Source organism: Crotalus tigris, unplaced genomic scaffold (assembly GCF_016545835.1).
Source record: "Crotalus tigris isolate CLP2741 ecotype Arizona unplaced genomic scaffold, ASM1654583v1 scf7180000024397.1630199, whole genome shotgun sequence".
NCBI lineage: Eukaryota > Metazoa > Chordata > Lepidosauria > Squamata > Viperidae > Crotalus > Crotalus tigris.
In genome coordinates, this window is record NW_024100565.1 from 76,473 (window position 1) to 101,252 (window position 24,780).

At 39.6% G+C, this 24,780-nt stretch overlaps 1 long non-coding RNA gene across 1 annotated transcript; it reads left to right on the top strand.

The window, feature by feature from the left end:
* On the top strand, window positions 1-14,297 carry LOC120301802. The gene is made up of 3 exons (XR_005555036.1): window positions 1-101; window positions 332-422; window positions 14,027-14,297. It is a non-coding gene; the product is annotated as an uncharacterized LOC120301802 (long non-coding RNA).
* Window positions 14,298-24,780: the final 10,483 nt, after the last annotated feature.

Sequence of the window (24,780 nt, forward strand, 5' to 3'; positions counted from 1 at the left end):
GGAAGTGCAACAAGGCTGCAAGCACGTGAGAATAAGACAAGAAACGGCGTCTGGGACCGGAGAAGTTATTTATTTTGCTGCTTCTGATTCTTTCGCTCGTGGTGTGTATCAGTAAGCGTTGTATGAAGTTTCCCCTCCCTCCCCCCCATACATAATTCCTCTTGTAACTCCCCAAGTCGAGGCAAAAAAGTAAACAGGAATAGGGGTGTGGGATTAGCCCTTGAGAAAATAGAAGATCGAGATGCTGCTTTAAAATATACAACTAAAACATGTACCATAATGCCTCCTTAAGGAATTAGAGAACTAGTGAAAACTATCTTTATTTCTGAAGATGGAAATAAGGGGAAGAAAGACCCTATTCCGGCCATCTAGGTTGCGGACAAAAGGGAAGGGAGGAAGGAAGCGAGAATACTTTTTCTAAGGTACGTAAAATGAGAGCGCCCTTATCCTACAATATTGGTTTCTACTTGCTTAGTATTTTGATAAGGTTTTTAAATTCCATATGGAATCAAAGATAGTATTAGGACAAATGGCACTTTGAAGCAAATATCTGTAGAATGCCCATCTTAAAAGATGAGGCTTTGATTTGATGTTCATTTTAGTACTTCGTTCATGTAGACATGGATGTGCCATTTTTTTCCAGAGGGTCAAAAAAAAAAGAGTCATGTATTCAAACCACCATCTACTGCTTTAGTATTATAATTCCTACAATGGCCTATCTGGTATCTCTAGGAAGTTTACACAAATGAAATGAAAGAGCAATAGTCTCTTCAATCCATTGTCTTCAGTCTATTATTAATTCTTAAGTATAATTAGAGGAAATATAGAGCCAAAACATTACACACAGATTTCCTGTGCTGTTTGTCAAAAGGTTACTTTACATGTACAGTATAACATTTGGGTAGTAGAGTCTGGTAACATTTTTTTAAATTGCTGAATTTTGTTTGAAAAGCCTTTTAACGGTTGAAAAGGTGCTACCAGACTCGTTATGATTTTTGGTTACTGTAGTAGGCTAACACATCTCCTTTCCTGCAGTGTTTACATATAATATTCCTATCACATACATACTGGTAGTAGTGTTAAAAGATAAAGGTACTGGCTTTGTTGTGCATTCAAGGTGTTTTATAGTTACTCAGTGGCAGCAAAGGTAACCTCAGTAAACTATACAGTATCATCAAGATAATGTACTACAAGGAAATAAAATTCAATAGTTTTTAATAAACCAATGAAGTTTTGAATATTGTTCTGCTCTGAAAAATAAAAAAAATGATTATGAATCTTTTAACATTAATATTGATCCAAAAGCAAGCATGGAATATTAATATTTGGCATATAGAACAATATATTACTTATCTTTTTTTAATCCAAAAGATTTTCACACTAGTAGAATTACCACTGCATTGCTTTAAACTATCTTAAAAAAGCAAGATATGATTGGGCATTTTATTGCCTAAAAATTATTCTAGCAGGTTAACTTCATTTCAGGAGATAATACACCTCCCTATACTCATTATATACACAGCAGTATTTTCATTTATAGGTTTCCTTTTGGCATCTGTTTCCTCCTGGGAATATAATATTGAATGGATCTTTTGTGTAATGTGTGTCAAACTGAATACAGTAGTAGATAAAAAGACAAAACTACATTAAATAATTTCAAAATTAATAATCCTGATAATATTTACTATTTTGCTTGAGAAGTCTTTCTTCTTTATCAAAAAAATGAATTTGTATGTTGATAAACATGACATAATAACAGTCCCTTACTGTAAAAGGAGTCAGGGGAGGGGTTCTCCCAATAAATTCTCTTAGTGAACCCCAATAGTTGAAAAATCCCCTATTAATAGATTCCAAATACTGGTGATAAAAGCCCATGCCTCTCTTAATACACACAAAATCATATTAATATGGATTTTGGCCCCAAATTTGGCAGTAAAAAGACATTTTTAAATTATTTTTTCAACTCAGTTCTCTGAGGTGTACAGTTTTGGGGGTTAGTATTAATCTCATTTTTAATAGTATAGGAACCTGATTTCACATTGTTCAACTATAGCTCTACTGGCTGACCAGGACAGGGTGCCCTAGCTCATTATGTAAAGGCCATGCAAATAATGAATTTCTTTAACTTTGTTAAAAGGGATTAGTGGTTTAGAATTAATTACAGTTAATTCCACTAAAACCTCCAATAGTTGGAGAATGTGGTTCAAATAATAAATGTATTGGAATAAACTGCCAAGCAGCATTTTGAGGTTAATCAGATATTTAGATATTCCAGGTTTCAGGTATAATAAGTCCAGAGAGATCATATAAAACAAGAAGGGCAAATACGGTGTCCCTTGGTCCTGCATGGCCCGTCGATTTCTTCTCTTACCTCTCCTTAACTTTAGCCATGATATACCCATCAACCTGCTCCTCCCAATTTTTCCAGACCCTTCTTTTCTACCTCAAGAGGACATCGGAGAGGAAAGGAAGATGTTTGAAAATCATAGGAGGATATATGAGCCAATTGGATAAGCTGTGGATAATGTAACATGACAAGAGCCACATGTTCAACCAGCCTATAACTTCCCATCTTCTCAGGACTTTCCCTATTTTCCCTTGACCACTACTAATGTCTATGGCAGAAGGGTATTATGCCTTTAAGGCTCATTGTTAGCAGATGCCTCTTAGCCAGTGGTTCTCAACCTGTGGGTCGGGACCCCATTTGGGGTCGAACGACCATTTCACGGGGGTCACCAAACAACGCAGTCTGCCATTTTTTTCCCCCCTTTCCTTAGCTGTGCTACTCCCTTTTATTCTATTGGCTTTTGAAAGCCAATAGAATAGACTCTCTTGAATAGAGTCTAATTCTTGGCTTTCAAAAGCCAATAGGAATTGTCCAGGCTGTCTCTGCCCTGCTGAGCCCGCCAAAAGTCCCATTCTGCAAACGGTGCTGCACCAGTTGAGTAGTCCTCGACTTACGACTGGTTGAGTAGTCCTCGACTTACGACCAGTTGGGGGTTGCGGCATTAAAAAGGTTGAGAACCACTGTTCTTAGCTGAATAAGCATGATTTAAGTTCTACACATTGACTGCATCCCTTTTAGCAGTTATTTTAATCTGTACCCGTTGCTGTGTATGATTGGCTATCTTCCTGTGAGTAAAAGGACTTGTTTGCAGTTTGAAGTCACTTGATAGTGGACCTTGAACCTAAGGTAAAGTCACAGGCTGGTGCTGGTCTGAAAGTAATTGGTGACCGGAAATGCATTTTTTTGAGTTATTAGTGGACTAGCATGTGCTATATGATATCATTAAGGAATCATTAGGAAATGCTGTAGAGAATTGATATAAGTGGCTCCAGGTATTTCAGTTGCATATTTTATTTATTTATTTATTTATGAGACTTATATACTGCTTTAAGTGCAAGCACTCTCCAAACGGCGTACACCAGTAAGCAATGCATATATATATTTACATTGCCCCCAACAATCTGGGTCCTCATTTTACCTACCCCAGAAGGATGGAAGGCTGAGTCAACCTTGAGCCGGTGAGATTTGAACCGCTGACCTGCTGAACACAGTCAGCTAAAGTGGCCTGCAGTACTGCACCCTAACTGCTGCGCCACCTCGGCTCTTATTGATATGATATCTAGCAGGCCCAAACCTTAGAGTGAATCGTTATATCTCTTAATTAAAAGGGTTCAACAAAGTAAATAATTTGTACAGCATAATTTTGTCTCCCTCTCCTGCAAAGTTTTAAAAATATTGCTATGCAACTTGTTCTAGGATTATTAAAGTGATATGTTTTGTTCACTGCAGTAATATAAAATACGCTAAAGTACCAACAGTATCTTCCTGTTTCAAAGGCAGCTTGTTTTAGTGGAGAACTTCTACAACAGTAAAAGTAAAGGCGTCCCTGCAGATTTTACTCCATTAGTTGTTGCATGACAGCATGCTATCATGGAAGTGGTACCTGTTAATCTACTCACATTTACATGTTTTTGAACTGCTAGGATAGCAAGGAACGGGTGCTCACCCCATTGCATGGCGCTTGGGTTTCGAATCTGAGCTGCCAGCTTTCAAAGCTGACAAGCTCAGCTTCTTAACCACTGAGCCACCAGGGTGTAGAGTTGAATGAACTGGTTATCCAAGGCTATTTCAAGGTAAGCTGAAAATTTATACAAATAAGGCATTTCCCATTGTACTACACCTCACGGCTGTCATCTTTTGCTGTCATGTTTTCCTTTTTCAACCATCCTAGAAAAGAAGTCAGACTGAATGACAGCTTGGCAGCTCTTAATGTTATAAATTCCTGCTTGTGCAAAAATAAATGTGTCAGTTGTTCCTGGTTCCTCCCACTTTGCTTTCCCTTATATTAAAGAGCATTTCTAATCAAAGTTTAACTTTGAATGAAGCAGTTAATCATAGAGTAATAATCTTGGCTAAATCGATAGATCTCTAGATCAGCAATTAGCCGTATATTATCTGCCTGTCTGAGAGTCTGAGCTTATACTGTAAGACTTTAACGCTTTAAACATTTACAGTAATCTGCTTGAGTCCTTCCTATTTCAGGCACTTATTGTGAAAATCTGTCAAATATGAACTCTGAATGTCCTTTGCTGTAAAACAGAGTTTCTACCCTGATTGCAAAATCTAAACAACATCAACCATTATTTGTAATGAAAACTGGGGCAATATTTTTTGGGTGAACAAGTAGGAAGTAGATCCAAACAAAGTGAAACATGAGTAAGGCCGAATAAATAGTCTTGAAACATGAAATATAATAAAAAAGAGCTAGAGCAGTGTAGCTGGAGGAAAAACTATCTTGTTCTCTCAAGGGCTTTTGATAACAATCACAGTAGCCTTCTGGATGAACTAGGGACTGAGAGTTGACAGAGATGCTGTGTTAGTAGTTTTTTCTTGGGGGTTGAATTCCAGTCAGTGTTGATGGGGAAGAGGTCTGTGGCTCCTTACTTATGGGGTGGCACAGGGCTTAATACCCTTGCCTTTTTTGTTTAATATCTACATGAAACATCTGTAAAAGATCACCTGCTGGTTTATTTATTAATCAAATTTATATGGCTGCCCATCTCACAGAAAGTGATTCTGGATGGCATACAACAATCCAATAAAATTGTAAATAAAGAAAATCATTACCTGAAACCAGTCTGGAATCATTGTAATTGTACATCTTGACCCTGGGCTGTGAAAGTTTTGTCCCAGTGTCTGGAAGCTGTGTAGATCTGGATGGATAGGGACAGACTTGGACAATCCTGATTAGACCAAGTGGTTATGGATATTTGGCTCTTCCCTATCCTGTGGACTTCCCATATCTAATCTCTAATGCAGTGATGGGCAACCTTTTCGGCGTGGTGTGTCAAAATTCGGCAAAAAATCGAGCATAACTCGCGTGGTGTGTCACTTCGACAAAAAAACACAATTTTGTGCAATTTATAGTTTAAACTACAAAAATGTATAATTGCAATATATAATTGTATTTAATAAACCAAAAACAAATTATTTAACATACCTGCTTAGTAACTTCTTTGTTCATCAATCTGTCGATTTCGTATGTTGCCCTTGATATTATTGAACTTGTTTGGGGTGCCGTGAACTGAGATAAGTGAGGGGGAGGGTGAATTCTTTAACTAACCTGCATATTAGTGACTTTTTTGTTGCTGAATTTCATTGGCTAAATCTTCAATTGAAGGTTGGTATTTTGTACACTTCAGGCCCAAGCAAGCGCTACTAACCTCATCTGTCAATCTGTTTCTTTTGTTGGTTTTGATATTATTTAATGCTGAGAATAAGGTCTCACAAAAGTACGTAGAAGGAAAAATTGTGAGTAAAGCTGTTGCTATATTTTTCAGGGTGCTAAAAGTGTCTGGTAGTCTGTTCTAGGCACTCCAAATTTCCTGTTCGTAGTGGCACTCACCTTGATTCTCCAAGCGGCCCCTTTCCAGATTCTCAAGCTTTGACCTCAAGTCGACAAACACCTGAGCCCAGATGCTGTCTTGAAATTCTGCAAGCTGCATCTCCAAATCATCTATTTGCGTCCAATGGAAACCATTTAATTCCAAACTATTGTAGACTACTACATCAGGATACTTAATTATTCTCATGGTCTGTTCTAGGCTTCTAAATTGACTAAATCTATCAGTAAACTGGTCAAGTAACAAGTCAAAAACATGCTGGCACTTCATATGCAAGAGTTCCACTTCATTTCGTAAAGCTGCACTGGCCTTCTCAAAATGCTTTTGTACTTGAGGAAAATACTTATATTTTAGTTTCTACATCTCGCTTGAAAATTTTTACTTTACTTTCAAAAGCTTTTATGTATCCAAACATAACATCAATACTTTTGCCAAAACCTTGTAACTTTAAGTTCAGCTCATTAACATGAACAGAGAGATCTGTAAAAAACATCAGGGTGTTGACCCACTTATCATCATTGAGCTGAGGAAAGTTTCCCAGATCCTTATCTTCAAGAAATACCTTAATTTCTTCAAAGCACTCCACAAAGCGCTCAAGAACCTTGCCTCGGCTCAGCCATCTTACATTATTGTACATCAGCAGTCCACTGTAGGTGGAATCAACCTCCAGTAAAAGTGCTGAAAATTCTCGCTTGTGAAGGGGGCGAGCAGCTATTAAATTAACTATTTTTGTAACAACTGACATTAAGTCATTTAAGTCAGTGAATCCTGCCTTGGCACATAAAGCCTCCTGATGGATAATACAATGAAAAGGCACAATCGGATGTCCAATAGCTTCTGTAAACAATTTCACAAATCCAACTTTTTTCCCTACCATGTTTGGGGCACCATCTGTCGTCACTGACACAACTTTAGAGATATCAATGCTTAGGTCGCAGAATGTTTGCATAACAACCTTACATATTTCGCTTCCTGATGTACTTGTTGGAACTGATACTAACTTTATCAACTCTTCTCTCATTGTGTGACTATCAGAATATCGACCAATAATGGCCAACTGAGCATGTGACATGACATCAGTAGTTTCATCAAGACAGATGGAAAAATATTTACAATTCCTTATGTCTCTCTTTAATTGATGTTGTACATTTGTGTTCAGTCTCATTATTCGGTCTTTTATGATATTTCTACTGAGTGGTAACTCAGATAGTCTCTTAATAATTGCATCTTTATTCTGCATATCGTGAAATAGAAGTGGCACACATCTTAGGAGAGTTTCTTTAATAAATTCTCCCTCATTAAGTGCTTTTGCATGCTGAGCTATGGAGTGAGCAATGCTCAAACTTGCAGATGTTAAATTTGTACAGCCTTTTATAAATTTAAGGATGGAGTTAGATTGGCTCTTATAAAGGTGTAGCTTCCTGGAAATGTATTCCTTCCTTTCATCCTCACTTTTTTCCAAGAGCTGGGAATGATTAGTTTCAAAATGTCTATTTATATTCCACGTTCTGCTTACTACCGTTTCAGTACATAGAACGCAAAATGATCTGCCATTTTTTTCTATAATACCATACATCTCGCTCCATGTCTCTTGAAAGGGTCAGCCACTGCTACTACCACTCCCTTTTCTTAACCTTTGTTTTTTATTTTTTGGGTGCTCCATCAGTGGGCCAGTGACAGCAGATAGAATTATAGATAGCTTGTTAGCCAATTAGGGGTTAACTAGCCTAACACAGCCTCCCCCTCACTTATCTCAGTTATTGTGGGCAATTACAAGTCCATGGCACCCCAATAGTTGCTGCTAATGGCGCTCACAGGTCCCCCTTACTGTGTGGCACTCACTAATTGCGGCCTGACTGGAGAAAGGCGCGCACTGTTCCTGCGCTCCTCTCCTGGGGGTCCTCCCTAACGTACTCTCAGCCGTGCTGATGAAGTGTGTGCGCACGGCACGCACGCCTTACCAGCAGCCCCTGCGCTGATAAAGGGGCTGTGCCTGTGCTTGCCTGTCAGTCGGCGGCGGCGCAGGCTGAAGTTTGCGGCAGGGACACAGTGAATGAGTGAGTGTGGGTGGGAGAGATCACACGTCCCGCCCCCCGTTCCTCCAGCACAGAGCGTATTTCTTTCATCCTTCCTGGATCCAAGGCCGTAGTGGTACGGTTGCTCTAGGGGGGCGGTAGTCATAATGGGAGAGTTTTAGTGGGTTCGAGTCCCACATAACCTGGTGACCCGCCAGGTATCCGTGGGGATTTCTCTTCCGTGGTGAAAACAAAAAAAAAAAATTCTTTCATCCTCAGCGTGCAGGAGCCGAGGATGAATTGCATAAAATCGCATGAAATCCTGCTCATGTCACCCCAAATGGCTACGCGTGTCAGCACTGACACGCGTGTCATAGGTTCGCCATCACTGCTCTAATGAGATAGCTCTATAGTCTATCCTATTTGAGACTGGTGTGTAACCTAGTAGTCTCCTTGGATTCATAGCTCCTATTTGAAGAGCAGGTGGCAGCTGTGGCCAAGAGGACCTTTCAACAGATTCATCTGGTCTGCCAATTGCATCTCTTCCTAGTTTAGAAAGCCATTCAGATGGTCACTCGTGCCTTAGTGATGTCACAATTGGACTCTTGCAGTGTGTTCTAGATTAGATGGACCTTGAAGACCACCCTGGAGTTATAGCTGGCGTAGAATGTGAGAGCAGAGAATTAATGGCCATGCAGCAGTATGCTCAGATGACATCATTAGGCTTCCAGATACAGTTCAAAGTACAAATTATCACCTACAAAGCCCTTATGACATAAGGCCTGGCTATTGGAAGGACTACCTATCTCTTGACAGCTTCTACCTGACCTGTAAAATCAGAGAGTGGGCACATTCCAAGTCCTTTGATCAAACAGTGATATTTATCATGATTTAGGAACTGCATCTTCTCTGGTGCGGTGCCAGCCCCCTGGAACAACATTCCCACAAGATCTGTATGTTTCTCACCATGATGATGTTCATAAAAATCACTGAAGACCTGGTTATTTCCCCAGGCTTTGGCGTACAATGGATGACATTTTTTGTTTGTTATATATGGTTTCCTTTTAGAAGCGTACATCTTCACTGAAAGCTGCCCAGAGTTGTGTAAAGTTGGGCAGCCTCTATGTTGTATAAAATAAATAGTCTGCATGCTTGTTGTTGTTGTTAATTGCGAAGTCGTGTCCGACCCATCGCGACCCCATGGACAACGTTCCTCCAGGTCTTCCTGTCCTCTACCGTCTTCTGGAGTCCATTTAAGTTCTCACCTACTGCTTCAGTGACTCCATCCAGCCATCTCATTCTCTGTCGTCCCCTTCTTCTATTGCCCTCAATCTTTCCCAGCATTAGGCCCTTCTCCAGTGAGTCCTTTCTTCTCATTAGGTGGCCAAAGTATTTGAGTTTCAACTTCAGGATCTGGCCTTCTAAAGAGCAGTCAGTGGTTGATCTCTTCTAGGACTGACTGGTTTGAACGCCTTGCAGTCCAAGGGACTCGCAGGAGTCTTCTCCAGCACCATAGTTCAAAGGCCTCAATTCTTTTGCGCTCAGCCTTTCTTATGGTCCAACTTTCACAGCCATACATTGCAACTGGGAAAACCATGGCCTGGACTATACGCACTTTTGGTGGCAGGGTGATGTCTCTGCTTTTTAGTATGCTGTCTAGATTTGCCATAGCTTTCCTCCCCAGGAGCAAGCGTCTTTTAATTTCTTGGCTGCAGTCCCCATCTGAGGTGATCTTGGAGCCCAGAAAAATAAAATCTGTCACTACCTCCATTTCTTCCCCATCTATTTGCCAGGAATTGAGAGGGCCGGATGCCATGATTTTGGTTTTCTTAATGTTGAGTTTCAAGCCAACTTTTGCACTCTCCTTCTTCACCCGCATCAAGAGGCTCTTTAGTTCCTCTTCACTTTCTGCCATTAGAGTGGTATCATCTGCATATCTTAGGTTGTTGATATTTCTCCCGGCAATCTTAATTCCAACTTTTGATTCATCTAGCCCTGCCTTTCTCATGATGTGCTCTGCATATAAGTTAAATAGGCAGGGCGACAGTATACAGCCTTGCCGGACTCCTTTTCCAATTTTGAACCAATCAGTGGTTCCGTGTTCCAGTTCTCACTGTTGCTTCTTGACCCGCATATAAGTTTCTCAAGAGACAAATGAGATGGTCTGGTACTCCCATCTCTTTAAGAACTTGCCACAATTTGTTGTGATCCACACAATCAAAGGCTTTAGCATAGTCAATGAAGCAGAAGTAGATGTTTTTCTGGAACTCCCTAGCTTTCTCCATGATCCAGCGTATGTTGGCAATTTGATCTCTAGTTCCTCTGCCTCTTCGAAATCCTGCCTGTACTTCTGGTAGTTCTCGATCCACATACTGCTGGAGTCTAGCTTGTAGGATTTTAAGCATAACTTTACTAGCATGTGAAATGAGTGCAATGGTGCGATAGTTTGAACATTCTTTGGCATTGCCTTTCTTTGGAATTGGAATGTAAACTGACCTTTTCCAATCCTGTGGCCACTGTTGAGTTTTCCAAATTTGCTGGCAAATTGAGTGTAGCACTTTTACTGCATCGTCTTTTAAGATTTTGAATAGCTCAGCTGGAATACTGTCACCTCCACTAGCTTTGTTGTTGCTCAGATTTTCTAAGGCCCATTTCACTTCACATTCTAGGATGTCTGGTTCGAGGTCAGTGACCATCTCATTGTGGTTATCTGGGATGTTAAGCTCATTCTTGTATAGTTCTTCTGTGTAGTTTTGCCATCTCTTCTTAATCTCTTCTGCCTCTGTTAGGTCTCTGCCATTTTGGTCCTTTATCATGCCCATCTTTGCATGAAACGTTCCCTTCATATCTCCAATTTTCTTGAAGAGATCTCTGGTCCTCCCTATTCTGTTGTTTTCTTCTATTTCTTTGCACTGTTCATTTAAGAAGGCATTCTTATCTCTTCTAGCTACTCTCTGGAATTCTGCATTCAATTGGGTGTATCTTTCTCTTTCTCCTTTGCCTTTCGCTTCCCTTCTTTCCTCAGCTATTTGCAAAGCTTCCTCAGACAGCCATTTTGCTTTCTTGCATTTCTTTTTCTTTGGGATGGTTTTAGTTGCTACCTCTTGTACAATGTTGCGAACTTCCATCCATAGTTCTTCAGGCACTCTGTCTATCAGATCCAGTTCCTTAAATCTATTTGTCACCTCTACTGTATATTCATCAGGAATATGATTTAGTTCATACCTGAGTGGCCTAGTGCTTTTCCTACTTTTTTCAATTTAAGCCTAAATTTTGCAACGAGAAGCTCATGATCTGAGCCACAGTCAGCTCCTGGTCTTGTTTTTACTGACTGTATACAGCTTCTCCATCTTTGGCTGCAGAGCACATAGTCAATCTGATTTCTATGTTGACCGTCTGGTGATGTCCATGTGTAGAGCCGTCTCTTGGGTTGTTGGAAAAGAGTGTTTGTTATGACCATCGTATTCTCTTGACAAAATTCTATTAGCCTGTGCCCTGCTTCATTTTGTACTCCAAGGCCAAACTTGCCTGTTATTCCGGTTATCTTTTGGCTTCCTACCTTAGCATTCCAATCCCCCATGATGATAAGGACATCATTTTTTGGTGTTAATTCTATAAGGTGCTGTAGGGCTTCATAAAACTGGTCAATTTCATCCTCTTCAGCACCAGTGGTTGGGGCATAGATTTGGACTATTGTGATATTGAATGGTTTGCCTTGGATTCGAATTGAGATCATTCTGTCATTTTGGGGATTGTATCCCAGTATTGCTTTTCCTATTCTTTTATTGACTATGAAGGCTACTCCATTTCTTCTGAGGGATTCTTGCCCACAGTAGTATACCTGATGGTCATCTGAGTTAAATTCACCCATTCCTGTCCATTTTAGTTCGCTGATTCCTAAGATGTCGATGTTCAGTCTTGTCATCTCTTTTTTGACTACGTCTAGCTTGCCTTGATTCATGGATCTTACATTCCAGGTTCCTATGGAGAAAAAATCTTTACAGCATCGGACTTTCCTTTCACCACCAGATATATCCACAGCTGAGCGTCCTTTCGGCTTTGGCCCAGTCGCTTCATTCTTTCTGGCGCTACTAGTACTAGCCCTCTGCTCTTCCCCAGTAGCATATTGGACACCTTCCGACCTGAGGGGCTCATCTTCCAGCGTCATATCTTTTTGCCTTTTAGTACTGTCCATGGGGTTTTCATGGCAAAGATACTGGAGTGGTTTGCCATTTCCTTCTCCAGTGGATCACATTTTGTCAGAACTCTCTGCTATAACCTGTCCATCTTGGGTGGCCCTGCACGGCATAGCTTATAGCTTCATTGAGTTACACGACAAGGCAGTAATCCATAAAGGGGGTCTGCATACTAGCTTAAAGCAAAAAAACTCCATGAGATCAAAATTGACTTTATGCCATTGTAGGTGGCAGTCACAATACAACCTTAATGGTTGGTTGCAACCTTTGAAACAGCTGTTATATTTTTACAGATGTGTGCGATCAAAACATGTTTTGCCTAAATGGTTGAATGAACCTAGATGGTTGTTTATATTGCAAAAAGACTGACCTTTTTAAAATAATAAAAAATTGTGGAAATCAAATGATGTAAGTGGGAATCTGGGTGGGGTATCATTAGGACACTAGGTGTTTATTAGCCCAGTATATTTAATATTATTAGAGATAGAAATGCATTCTTCTGTCCTGAAGGCAGTTGAATGACTGAGGCTTGTCAATGAATAAGCTGATTCCAGAGACACAGAAGTCTTCTGTCAGCTATAGAGTTCACTCACCAGAAAAACCTATTTGCCTTATAGCTGCTGCCTAACTATTTCACCACTGTCTGAGGACTTTTTCCTGAATAATATTTGACACTTACATAAATAAAAATAGGATGTGGTTTCATAGGCCTCCAGCACAGGATACCTATTATCACTTAGATTAAAACAAATTCTCTGAAGATTTGTAGCCATGCAGTGAAAAATAATATTTCCCCAGGCTTGAAAATTGATGTTGCTGGCACTGATATGTAAATGAAGTTACTTTCTCCACTGTGAATCCTTTGTACATGATTTGAATAATAATGTACTTCCATGTCTAATTTACAAAGATTCATTCTGTTTAATGTCTTAGAGTTACTGCAGAAAACACTCCAATATTCTGGACCATAGCCTGTTTTGTGTATCTATAAAAATGTATGTAAAACCTGACCGAAAATGACCTGCCTATCATTTGAAATCCTGTTAGTTCTTTTGGTTATGAAAGACTTAGAAATTTGCAGCATTTGAGGAGCTCTATATACTCTCAGCTACTAAGGAAATCCAGTGAAACCACCAGAGGAACATGAACTGGAATGTTGAGCAAGCAGGTCTAGAGCAGGGGTCTTTAAACTTGGCCCTTTTATGACTTGTGGACTTCAACTCCCAGAATTCCTCAGCCAGCGTCTGGCTGAGGAATTCTGGGAGTTAAAGTCCACAAGTCATAAAACGGCCAAGTTTGAAGACCCCTGGTCTAGAGGAATGAGGGGATACCTCATCCTGCCACAGTTTTACAAACATACAATCAGGGCAGGCAACACTCCCATCTGCCAGTTACACCTCCATAGCCAGCTAAAACTATTGGACAGAGGGTGTACTTTGTGCACAAGTCGTTTCAGATTAATCAATAGACTTGTCTTTATTTGGAAACCTTCAAAATTATCCCAGTGATTTGTTTGCTAAAACCATTTATAGCGTCCTAGGCAAAGTTTGTACTGTAAGGTTTTTGCAAACAAAGATTAAATTAATAATATTGGTACTGTACCCAGACATAAATTGAATAACCATATGGATAGAGTCAAAACATTATGCACAGTAAATGGGTCATACATTAGGATTAAGAGCTGTGATGGCGCAGTGGTTAAAATGCAGCATTGTAGGCTACTTCTACCGACTGCCAGGAGTTCGATCCTGCCTGGCTGAAGGTTGGCTCAGTTTTCCATCCTTCCAAGGTGGGTAAAATGAGGACCCAGATTGTTGGGGGCATTATACTGACTGTAAACTGCTTAGAGAGGACTACGAAGCGATATATAAGTCTTAAGTACTATTGCTGTTGCTATTATAACAGGGTACCCTGAAAAAAGGAGGAGGAGGAGGAGGAGGAGGAAAAGTCAACCTGCTTTGAAGACAATGACATCTACTTTCATACTGTTGCTAAGAAAACTCCAAGGAAGTATCCATGTAGTCACCATGAGTCAGGAGTCAAGTCCAGAAACTACTTATTTGAGGTGTATACAATATCTATCTAGGACAGCCATGAGAAAACCAGCACTTCTCATCGAAAAACATACCTTTATGGGGGCATGGAGAACAATTAGTAAAGTAAAACATTCAAAGAAGAGATTTTTTCCTTGTTTTCCTTCAATAATTCTATAAAATCGTGGGGGCATTGGAAGATGCCAAATTATGGTAATCCTCTCAGGATTGTCTGCAAAAGCTAATAGCTGGGTATTGTTGAGAGTTGAACTTTATGCCAAATATGGCCAAAATTGGAAAACAGCCCCGCCAAGGGGGGGAGTGGGCTGTTTCATGGTTGTTTTCATGGTTGAGGACTTTCCCGTGCACCAGTCAAAGCCTGGAACCTTTGAATCCACCCTGTTATATTTTTATGATTCAGACCACCTTCCTTCCCCTTATAAATGTAATCCATTTATTTGTATGTTAATGTTTCAACAAATCACATGTTGATTCACAACGAAACTCAGATAACAATTATTACAAACACCTCACAGTATTATTAATGCATGAATTGTAAGTATCATTCATATCCAATGAACAAGTTAATAATCTAGTATCAATTATATCAACACAATCCCCAGGACAAGGAGAACAGTTCCTATTTAAAAGTCATGCTAAAGTTTCTCACCTGCATCAAAATGAAAACAAGTGATCCTTTTTGCCCCCTTGTAAAGATTCCTAGAGCTGGGAATAGGGAAACCTTATTGTCAGAGACAGGAAAAACAGACTTGTACTGTTTTCCAGGTGGTTCTGACCTGGAATACAGAATTCCATATACCAGTGTATAAGACCATATTGAATTTGAAACAACCCATTATGATCAAAATAGTTTTCTGAGCCACAATAGGTTTTTTCAACCATTCAGGAACTATTTTGAACTTGAAATCCAGATACTGTCAACTTGGAATACCTCTAAATAGTCAGAAGACTCTATTTCAAATCAATTACAAATGTTTCAGGCTTAAAACTATTATTTTGAAATGTTTTTACACCTTTCTGCTTATTTGTGTTTTCATTAATTGCTAAATGTAAACCTGCATCGTTATTTCTATATCTTCTTTTCTGCCAGATCTAAACATGATCTAATATTCAATCAGATCTGAGTGCTAAAGAGAAGATAAATTTTACACAATTGCTATGGGCACCATGAAAAAAGATAATTGGCAATGATGTAATTTGTTGTTTGCCTTTGTTACACATAAATTATCACATAATAAGTTCTTGAGGGCAACTGACACTCCCAGGATTAGTTATGCAACTGACTTTTGATAATAAGAAAAACAACCAGTTTCTTCCCTTTAATGATGTAGAAGATGATTGTATTATGTACAGACAGGATTGTTAGTTTTTAATCATAGCTCTTCTTTAGGGCAATTTGGAACAGCAAAATACCTGCTGCTCTAAAGAAACCATCTGTAATAGAAGGCTTTAATGTGTGCATCACAGCAAGGAAATACCAAGGTGTACTCTTTACCATTAATTGCATCTGGACCACTAGTATAATTATTTTTTTTAAAGAATACTTTATCAAGATTTTACCTATTGACCACAAGTGTACCTGAGGTTGGGTACTATAAACACTTTGCTGATGCTGTTCTCTGGCAGATGTTAAATATATATACTAATTTATGGTGATAATGAATGATTTTGATTTAATGTTGACTAGAGACCAGTGCAACAGATGAGTAGCTGCTTCTCTTTTCAGTCATCTGCCTCCAAATTTCCCCTCTCATCTGCTGATTGAGGCTGTTTAGGAGCTACTGTAAACTATCCTGTGAAGGATCTGTGAAGACCTACAATACAGAAGGAAGATCTGACGCTTCAAATGGACTGTTTGTGCTCTTTCAATATTACTAATATCATCTTACGGTACCAGGAGACTGTAAGCCAGTGTTTCTCAACCTTGACAATTTTAAGGCATGTGGACTTCAACTTCCAGTTGAAGTCCACATGCCTTAAATTCTGGGAGTTGAAGTCCACATGCTTAAAATTGTCATGGTTGAGAAACACTGCTGTAAGCTAAAGCAATCAAAACTAAAATTTGCCAAACTTTTAAATTTCAACACACTGACAAATTCTTGAATCTTAATACAATTTTGAATGATTCATCTCTTCATTCTTTATTGGTTGGAATAAACATTTTCACAGCTGTGCAATAGAGAAAACTATACGGCAATACATGGAGCAAAAACAAGAATTGCCAAATGGAAAAAAATAACAGAGATATTCTGTTACTTTTTTTTCTTCTGCTAGGCTAAGTTTTCATTTTGTAGCTTTTTTTTTTAAAGCAAGCTAGATTAAGAATCCCTACAATCCCCCCCCCCTCTCTCTCTCTCACACACACACACACACACACACACACACACACACACTGGTCTGGGAGATCAGCCAAGAACTGCTATTAGTAAAAGGAAATCGTGATAGTGTTTTGAATGGATTTCCATTTTAATTTTCAGCTGCGGCTGTACAGAATGAATGTTAAGAAATAACCAGTAAGTTGCCGTTGTTTTATGGATGATCTTCTATCCCACAGTCTTTTTCTACCTAAATAATTGTTGTAATCTCAGATTTGTGATTCTATAGTCATCAAGACTATAGAACTCTTGCAATTTTTCATCAGCCCACTGAAATAATTGCCCAGGAAGTATAGCTTCTGAAAACGCTTTAAGCTTTCAGGGAAAACCAGTTGTACTGGTCAGAATCAAATTAAGACAAATAAAATCTAGTACAGGCAGCAGAAAGCCTTGCACACAAGCAAGGTACAACAGTGAGAATGTGGGTGTAATGAATCATACCAAGAGTGGGCAGTTGGAGTTCTTTGCAAAAGACTGAGAAAAAAAACAGATCCCACGAATCTGTTGAAAATGCCTTTTATAGAGAGGGTATAGGAAAATATTGTCTGAATAGGTAGCCAAGTCCTACTGAACTGGTCAATAAGATCTACATCATATTTAACCCTATTTCTTGGAGGGGACAATATATGGCCTATTGTGTATTTAATTATTATTAAAGGCTATCTGACTCCAAATGATTCCGGATGGCTTATGTAATCATGAATAATAAAATATTATAAAAACCACAAACTCAACACATACCAATAGTCCTCGACTTACAAGCACAACTGGGACCAGAATTTCCTATGCTAAACAAAGCAGTTGTTAAAGTGAGTTGTGCTATCTTTTCTGCCACAGTTGTTAAGTGAATCTGGCTCCCCAAATTGACTTTGCTGGTTGGAAAAGAAGATCTCAAATGGTGGACACATGAACCCAGGATGCTGCAGTCATCCCAAATTTTGATCAGTGACCACAACTACTGTAAAGGTTGTAAGTGCAAGAACTGGTCATAAGTCACTTTTTTCAATACCATTGTAATTGCAAATAGTTGCTAAACAAATGGTTGTAAATCAAGGATTACCTGTATACAGACATACATACATACTAAACAAGTAGAGGCTAAGCAAATCATCCTACTTCCAGGCCTGGGAGCAAAGCGAAGTTCTTAAACACTGAACATCTTGAGGATGGGAGCCACGCGCGTGTTTGTGGAGATACAACTCCCTTTCCCCTTCACCATTGCCCCTAGTCTACTTCAAAGTTAAGATTTAGCAACATCTTAATGGCTACATATCTAACCTTACCCACAACTAAGGGTTCTTCTGTATTAATTCAGAACTGAATGTATGCTTCTATCTTCAGTCTTTCGAGTAGCATATAATTTCTATTGGTCAACCTGTGCTGCTGGCTTTAAACACAATTATGTGAACTGTTCCTAAATGGAACATAAAAGTAATCACAAAATTGTTTCACCTTGGGCTCCAAAAATGTGTTGGGCTCCAAAAAGCACAATAGCCCTACTGCCTGGGAATTTTAGCCCAACATATCTGAACAAGTTTTTATATGTGTTGTACAAATGTACTAACATTTAAATCAACTGGAATTTTGGCTAATTGAAACAATCCAGCATGACAAGAACAAGAAGAAAGATCATTGTCTTCTATAAAGGGTCAACAAGTTACATTTTCATCATCCGTATTCCAGGGATAGTTTTGTGTAATCCCATTTCCTAATGTTGTTATCCATGGCTAACAGTAGTGTCCAATTCTTCTAACTTGAGAAATTGCCAGATTTAAAATTCAGAATGACCTAAATTTACACTGACGCATATTAGCAGAAGAAAATTTTTTACACATGGCAAATTGTCCAATTTTTTCCAAGGGAGCAAATTTTTTTCAATCAAAGAATGAACAATAAAGATTAACTCTTACTCTCCTTTTTAATAGATTTGGGGAACAAAGAGTTTACTATGATGCTTATTAAACATTTGTTGTTTATTTATTGCCTCTCTTATTCCACCAGAAAACATGTAACACTAATCAGAAACCTCTCCAGGGTTACAGAAGCTCCAAATAAATCACCTGTGTTGATTACATAGTTGCAATATGGCATTGAATTTCCTCTTAATCATGTGAGATATGCTCTCCTAAAAGTGGGATATATTTCCCTTCTGAATCCCAAAGAGGATAGAGTCTTCTGTCCCAACAGATTCTTTATCCCTTATCCAAGAAATGCCTTGTTCTGTACCCAGTTCTCCCTCATCGTGGTAGAATATCCCATACCATTCCATCTTAAATGTAGTCTTAACAAGAGCTTTTGGATGCCCTGATATGCCACTGTTAATGTGGATTTACAGTGGCAGGAGTATTCACTGAATCTGGAAGAGTTGAGATTTTTTTCAAGACATAGTTTACACATTTTGCTTAAAACTAGCTGGAAATGTGTACATCTGTATGCAGTTATGTTTCTCTGCCCAGACCAGTGTGAAGTATATTCTGAGTAGATCAATCTCTTCCCCCACCCAGTCCACGTTGAAAAAGATAGGTGGTGCCAGCTTAAACAAACAAGAGGTACACTTTATAGATACAAACAGACTGGTTCAAATTGCCAGCTGTAGTTCAGCGAAAGCACTTGCCAAGTCCAAGTTGGAGCAAGGTCATTGGCAGTTTATGCAAGCTGAGCTAAAAATTGCCCAAAGCATAACATTTGCGTCAGAGCAGGGAAGTTCCTTTGCCAACAATATTTCAAGAACTGCCAGCTGACAACACTTCTGATCTTGTATTTGTCTTCTTTTCTCTATCCTGGATTTGACTGCAGCTTTTTGCACTCGTGGAAACCATAGCTACTCCTATCTTATGATAATGTTCCATCAAGTCACTGTAGACTCTTAGTGACAATATAAATAGACCTTCTTCTAAGATGATCTCTCCTCAATCTGCCCTTTAGGTCAGGGGTGTCAAACTCAATTTCATTGAGGGCCGCATCAGCATTGCGGTTGCCCTTGGGGGGGGGGCTGGGTGGGTGTGGCCAGAGTGGATGCAGCCTACTGGGTGGGCATGGATGGAATGGGTGTGGCCTACTGGATGGGCATGGCCAGCTCTACATCTTTCACATCAAGGGTGACTGTGGGCTCCTGGGCAGGAGTGGGACAGATCTGAGGGTCTCTGGCAGAAAGTGGTGGGACCAAGGCAGAGCTCATCAAGTCGGATATGTGAAGTAGGCCATTGCTGGCCATTTCCAGGCGATGGTGCATTTCTTCATTCCTCACAAAGGGTGACACCTCCCCAGCATGCACCCAGGGGGCGGGGGCGATGCGGCAGGGGCTGGTTCCTCGCTGTTTCCAGACGGCCTTCTGGAGCTAAGACTGAATGCATTTCAGCAAAGATGGCACCACAAAATTGTACATTGGCTCCCGGCTGGCCTGGGCCAGGGCCAAGGCAGCAGGGGCCATTCCCTCACTGTTTCCAGAATGGCTTTGCGGGCCACATGAAACCACTTTGTGGCCCACATCCGGCCCCCAGGCCTTGTGTTTGACATGTCTGCTTTAGGTCTTCTAACAGTGAAGCCATCCTTTCTGTAATTGAGTCCATCCACCTTAGTGCTGATGGTTGTTTTCTCTTTCCTAGTACAGGTAGTTCTCAACATATGGCCAGAATTGGGACCAGAATTTACATTGCTAAGCAAGGTGCCTGATTTTATGACTTTTCTTTGCCAGGGTTGTTAAGTGAATCACACAATCATCAAATCCAGCTTTCTCCACTGAGTTTGTTTACTGAAATCCAAGAAGATGATAAATGGTGATCATGTGTCCCTGGGATGCTGTAACCATCATAAATGCATGCTGGTTGCCAGGCACCCAATTTTTATCATGTGGCCATGGGGATGCTGCAACATTTGAAGGTACAAAGGCCTGTAAGTCACTTTTTTCACTGCAGTTGTAATTTCAAATGGTCACTAAACAAACGGGTGTAAGGCAAGGACTACCTGTATTACAAAATTCACAACAGTGCTAATCTGTATATAGTATATCCAAAATGTGATAATTTGGGTCTGGTTATTTGTACTTTCAATAAGAACTCTGAGTTGATTTGTTTGATGACTCATATTCCTACCTTATACCCAACCCCCCCCCAAAATATCTAAAGATCCTGTTACACGGTGGCTCAATTATAGGTTTATTCAGCCATAATGTTTCTTTGGTTTTGGCTTAAGCAGGCGGCTACTATCACACATTATGTGAGCACAAGTTGGTGAGAAAAAAGCAAATAAAAAACCTTGTTAAAAGAAGCAAGTTGTGGAATCTTACAAACCAACATATTTACTATGGTATAAATCTTCCTGAATTAAATCAGTTTCATCACATGCTGATCATTTCTAATGAAATGCTAAAGAGCAATGGTTTAGGATAAAAATAATAGCAAAGGTTCCAAAGAGGATTTAAATTGATTTTATTTTATTTTTGGTGCCCAAGAGATTTATGGCTGCCAACAACATTCCAGTTCCATATTTAATTAGTGAAGGCATTTTGAATGTAGAGCTTTTGGCTGTGGAGCGAAATTTACCCATTCATAAATTTAATACCATTGAGGGATAGTGGGAATAAAGCACCAGTTTACTGAAATTCATTGCATGTTTTTCTTGCCTGGAAGATACTCCATACTTACTCCTTTTTCTGGGCAAAGACAAAGAAAGTGAACATAATGAACCACTAAACTACAGCCACTCATCATTTTTATTTCCTACAAAAGCCTATAAAGCTGATTTGGGGAACAGAGATGTTCTTAGGAATATATCTTGAATGGTGGTGTTCTGTTTTTCAGTACAGCAGCTTTTTTTTTGATGATGATTTTTTTTTAAATACAGAAATATGATAAAGGCAGATAGCCTAGCTCATGTCAAGGATGATATCCATCATCATATTGGTGGTCAAAGCTACACCAGGATTCCAGAGCTATTCTAAGAGCCAACTCCTTCTTGGTAGTCTTCATTAATATTGCCACCTTCAAAATGTATGTGTTTCTGATCCACTAAATGAATCAGTTTTTACTTTTTTATCATAGAAAGTTGTTTCTAAAAGACTGTGTTCTCTAGGTGTACTTGTTTTTATGGACAGGTTACCTCTTTTATTTTGAGTGTCTTCCCTACTGAGATCGTCTACCTCCATGTGAATACCTATTTCTCTTAGTTCAAAGCTGCTGCTTCAAGAACCTGGAACACAGAAGGGAGATATTACAAACCAGATAAATCTCAGCTGCTTTTTCTTGTTGCTTTACCAGGAATGGTAATTGGATCAGACCAACCCCCGTCATTTTCAGATTAAATATCTCCTTTTTGCTCGTGCAGTTTTTAATTAATTTTCCACAGCGTTCATAATGTCTCTCTATTCATGTCCTTTAATTAAAACCACTACCGAGATCATCAAAGATGCACATCAGACAAATTAGACAAAAGCTTCTTTAGAGGGTACACTAAGTGCAAAGATAGAAATCTTATACATTTAAGGAATGCATAACCAATATTTAAGGATAAAAAAAATGAGAAGTTATATTTCAGCAATACAAATGGTTCATATCCAGTTCTGATCTGGCAGTTCTGCTAGATCAGGGGTAGGCAACCCAAAACACTCAAAGAGCCACTTGGACCTGTTTCCCACCAAAAACAAAACACCGGGAGCTGCAAAACCCTTTTGATATCTAAAATGAAGATAACACTGCATATATCCTTTTTTACCTTTATTATAGGGGTGTGTGATATACACACACACACATACACACACAAGTAAAAAAGGATATATGTAGTGTTATCTTCATTTTAGATGTCAAAAGGGTCTCTCTCTCTGTGTGTCTCTTTCTCTCCCTCCCTCCCTATATGCCCTTGGTCTGACAGTCCTCTTCCCTCACTCTTTCTCTCTCTCTCTTTCCTATCTCTCTCCCTCCCTCCCTCCCTCTCTCTCTCTCTTTCTCTCCCCCTCTCTCCTCTTTCCTATCTGCTGCTCATCTGGCAAGCTGGCTTCAAGCTGTTCTCCAACAAGCTCAGGGGTAGGCAACCTCGGCTCTTTTATGACTCATGGACTTCAACTCCCAGAATTCCTGAGTCAGCATAGCTGGGCTAGCTAGCTCTCTCCTGTCCTTCCTGCTTCTTGCTTCCTGCAGAGACGTAGCAAAGGACACACAGAGACAGAGACAGAGAAGCAGGGAAATGCAATTGCCTCTCTCTGTCTCTGTCTCTCTCTCCAAATGGCAGAGGAGGCTGGGAGCTACAGGGGGAGGCTCAAAGATCCACATGTGGCTCTGGAGCTGCAGGTTGCCGACCTGTGTGCTAGATTAATAAAGTTGAAGACTAATGTACGTGGAAGTGCGGTTTGGATATGAGCTGTGTAATATACAGACAGAGGTCATCTTGCTTGATTTAACTTTGACTCCATCACTGTGGCTTATAAACCATGATTTATCACCTAATATGTTGTGTAATCTCAGCTAATTGTAATTCAGAAAATAATATTCAAATAAGCCATCCTACAAATAAGCCATGGTCATGGAATATGCGAACCCAATCATAATCTATAATATATTAAATGCAGAAAAAAATATATGCCATACCTGATAACTTCTTGGCCCATGGGTAAACTTTATTTGATTTTTCAAAACTCTTTCGGCTCTCCTATCCCCTTTTCATCACTCTGTCTGGTTTGTATAGTTGTACAGGTTTATACAGTTGTGCAAACCAGGCATTCTGAGCTTGAGATGGTAAAATGACAAATGAAATTATACAGCTCTACCATGAATAAAACTAAAGATTTTATTGGAACTGTGCAAGTAACGCACCCTTTTTAATAATTAAATTTTAGAATGTATGTCTTTCGTGTATATCTATGTGTCTAATAAAATTTTACAACTTTATAACAGTTTCCCTTGAAAATAAACAGTTAAACTTAAAACCTAAGTGAACTATGCTAACTTAGTTTTGCCAGTTAAGAGAGGGGGGAGAGAAAACAAATATTGTGTGGACATAAAAACAAAACATGCAACGCATGGATGCTTAGACTTGTTTCTTAATAATTGCTAGTATTTAATGTACACATTGTAAGAGTCCAGATTGGCTATCTATCTTTACATATTGCAATATGGCTTCAACATTCAATGACAATCATTAGATAGGATGCAGTGTTAGGGTACACGTTTTTCGATTAATGTGCTCTGTATCATACCTCAACCAAGATCCAAGCTACCCTTCTGTTCAGTTAACCACCTTACAGCAGGTTTTCTTTGCTGGTTTCTAATAAACAAAGAGTGAAGTGTCCTGTCTCTCTGGAACTCAGGACCATAGCCAGGATGGTAATGTATGAAACATGGATGATCTAATACTGTAGCAATGAAATTGATTCTAATCATTTTCTTTGCTTCTATACAAGGCTTATCCAAGTATACAAATTTCATGCACATGCACAAATCTCATGGTCATTCTAAGGAACTGAAAACTGAATGTGCTTCAGTTCTTCTCTCAAAGAGTGGTCTAAAGATGATGATGCAATAGTGAGGTATGTGAATCGATTTTTTTTGGCATGAAGGGATGCCTAAAAATGTGTTTTTCCATGTGATATCATTACATGATTTTGAGATTGTCATCATTTGTCTGAAAAGGTATAGGGCTTCCTGCTTGAGCAGGGGATTGGACTAGATCTCCAAGGACCCCTCCAATTCTTCTTTGTTATTTGTAGCATCACTCTCCAAAAAGACTCATCAGGCTTCGTGCAATGCGCCTCAGGAATCGTCACGTCATGGACCTACGTCTGCTTGTCATCAATGGCTTATAAGGGCGACGGTGCACACACGAGAGCACTAGGACCGACCACCAAGTCGACTAGGAGTATATTTAAAATGACCTGCCCTAAGGGGCGGCGATTACTTCCTACAGTTCCTTAGAAAATAAACTGCAAATAGGTTATTATAGGTTGCTTCGTTTGGTTGTATTATAAATGGTCCAATAATAAATGTTAACTAGCTCAGCAACAATGGGTGCCAAAACAAGACCAGGATCGCCGCTCACGCAGAGGTACCATATTCACACCGTTGGATTTTCCTGCCACGCGGCCTTGACAGGCCCCACCCCCTTCTTTTTTCCCGAGACCGCCCGCGCGCGTTTTCTAAGAAGGGTGTCGCCTTTCCCGTCGTCCCCCTCCCACTAGCTCTCTCCGCCCCTCCCACCACCTTCCTCCCCGCGCTCCCATTGGCCGACCGCCTCACGTGCTCCT